This window comes from Micropterus dolomieu, linkage group LG03 (genome assembly GCF_021292245.1).
Source record: "Micropterus dolomieu isolate WLL.071019.BEF.003 ecotype Adirondacks linkage group LG03, ASM2129224v1, whole genome shotgun sequence".
NCBI classification, from domain to species: domain Eukaryota; kingdom Metazoa; phylum Chordata; class Actinopteri; order Centrarchiformes; family Centrarchidae; genus Micropterus; species Micropterus dolomieu.
Genome location: NC_060152.1, coordinates 13223703 through 13226334, shown reverse-complemented (window position 1 = coordinate 13226334; position 2632 = coordinate 13223703). Strand labels below are relative to the sequence as shown.

The following is a 2632-nucleotide window of genomic DNA, read 5'->3' as shown; positions in this document are numbered from 1 at the left end:
CTGGTCTGATTCGGAGAGACGGCATCCATCCCACTTGGGAAGGAGCAGCTCTCATTTCTAGAAATCTGGCCAAGTTTATTAGTGGACCAAATCCATGACAACCCAGAGTTGAGACCAGGAGGCAGAGTCGCAGTCTAACACACTTCTCTGCTCCTCCATTTCAGGAGTTACTTAGTGAAAACCCTATAGTGACAGTGTCTGCCCCCCCGACCATCGAAATTATTTAAATCAAAGATAAACAGAAGAGGAGCTGTGCATAAAAACCTCATAAAATTCATAAAGTCATATTAATACTCACATTACTCGAGGCACAGAAATTGAACATTTAGTGGTGTTCCCACAGAATCCCTCTTTGTCCGACCACTGTTTGATAACTTTTGAGTTTGTATTGCTGAACTACACGCCATTGGGCAAAAAATTCTATACAAGATGTCTGTCTGATAGTGCTGTAGCTAAATTTAAGGATGCGATTCCATCAGCTCTAAATTCATTATCAAGTCACAAAGTAACAGAGGACTCCTATGCTAATTTCAGTCCCTCCCAAATCGATCATCTTGTTGATAGTGCTGCAGGCTCGCTGCGAATGACACTTGACTCTGTAGCCCCTCTAAAAAAGAAAATATTAAAGCTGCAAGCAGCGTTGGGCGGGCGCTCGCACATGTAGCGCGTCCGGGTGTGAGCCGGCCACGTTGCATATTCTGGAGCTCTGCCAGTGTGGGTGTAAATTTGCTACGCGGTTCTGACGCTGCATGAAGGTGCTATATGTCACTTCCTGTGTCCCCTATGTGGAGCTACACATCACTTGCCGTTATGAATATAAATCAGTATTGGTGTGTAGATGTCTGCGGGGTGGTAGAGTTATCAAGCACGTAAAGTTTGTTTCAGATGTGAGCATGTACACTGAAGTTACAACAACTTCCTGTGTCGTGGCGAAGAGTTGTTCGATTGTCGACACGCCACGGATACGGCCATTGACGAAAACTCGCAAATAGCACAGCTTTTCATCGTCAATGCCTTTAGAAGGCACAGCACAAATTTGAAGTTGGTCGGACTAAATCCCTAGGAGGAGTTCGTTAAAGTACGGAGTGTGTAAATCATCCAAAATTTGACGTAAATTCAAAATGGCCGACTTCCTGTTGGTTTTAGGACATCGCTCCAAGAGGCTTTTTTGTGTGTCTGGACAAGATACACGTACCACAGAAAAATTGTACACGTAGGTGAAACGTGCGGCGGGGGCTGCTTCGATAAAAGTCACTTCCTGTTGCCAGCAGGTGGCGCTATGACTGTGGGTGAACGTCAGCATGTACATGTGTTCATGGCGGGACTCTCATCCTACATGTACAGTTTGGTGCAGATGTGAGCATATACACTGAAGTTACAACAACTTCCTGTGTCATGGCGAAGAGTTGATCTTTGACGCCACGCCACGGACACACCCATTGATGAAAACTCGCAAATAGCACAGCTTTTCATCGTCAATGCCTTTAGAAGGCACAGCACAAATTTGACGTCGATCCGACTAAATCCCTAGGAGGAGTTCATTAAAGTACTAAGTGTGTAAATCATCCAAAAATGGCCGTAAAATTCAAAATGGCCGACTTCCTGTTGACTTTAGGGTATGGGTTCTTGAGGCTTTTTTGTGCGTCTTGATATGATACATGTCCCCAGAAAATTTCGTGCATGTAGGTTGAACGTGAACGAGGGGCTAATTTTTTCCAATTTTCTAGGTGGCGCTAGCGAGTCATTTTGCCTAGCCCATGTGCAAAACCCATAAAATACGAAGTTTTTCACCAGTCCTGACATGTGTGCAAAGTTTGGTGAGTTTTCGAGTATGTTTAGGCCCTGTCAATGGAGCCTACTTTGCAGGGAAAAATATGTGTGTGTGTATACACACACACACACACACACACATATAATTATAATATCTTAGCAAATTCAATAGGGACCTCACACGGTCGTGCTCGGGCCCTAATAATGTGAAAATCAGTACAATTATTTGTCAGTCTGAGGTTCCACTGGTTGTCCTCACTTCATGGCATGAGGAGACATATTTTGCAGCAATTATTTCACATTTGAGCATTTCTCCCAGTAAATAGGGGAGTTTCTGTGTGTCTGATATGAATTTGAATTCGGGGTATATTTGGGAAATGTTTGCGAAGTGTTTTTGTCTTTGTGTTTTATATTTAGGGCATGAGGTTAGAAAGTGCAGCTCTGTCTCTACCTGTCCCCTGTCTCTACCTGTCCCCTGTCACACTGGGAGCAGAGTCTCTCCTCTTGTGGTAGCCAGCTCTGTCTGTGGCGACCCTTTTCTATGGCCAGGCTGTGTTCACTCAGTCTGTTTGTTGTCAACATGTTTCTTAGTTTGGGACATTTTATTTGTACTCAGGTAATTTGCCATTGTGAATTCTCTTTTTAGTGTCAGATAACATTGGAATTTACTTTGTGTTTTGGTCGTTTCTTTCCGGTATTCAATAGATTTTTCTTTCTGCTTGCTGATAATTTGGTTTGGTCTGCTTGAGTTGGTGTTGCTGTCCTGAGGCTGTTGGGGACTTGTTACTGCAGAGAGCCTCAGGACCAGCTGGCTGAGGGGACTCTTCTCTGGTTTCAGCTCCTGGTATGTCAGGGCTTTGTG

At 44.1% G+C, this 2632-nt stretch overlaps 1 protein-coding gene across 1 annotated transcript in view; it reads right to left on the bottom strand.

The window, feature by feature from the left end:
- Positions 1 to 2632, bottom strand: part of LOC123968063 (complement C1r subcomponent-like) — an 11879-nt gene that overhangs the window by 4418 nt on the left and 4829 nt on the right. The gene's annotated exons all lie outside the window — the stretch shown is intronic.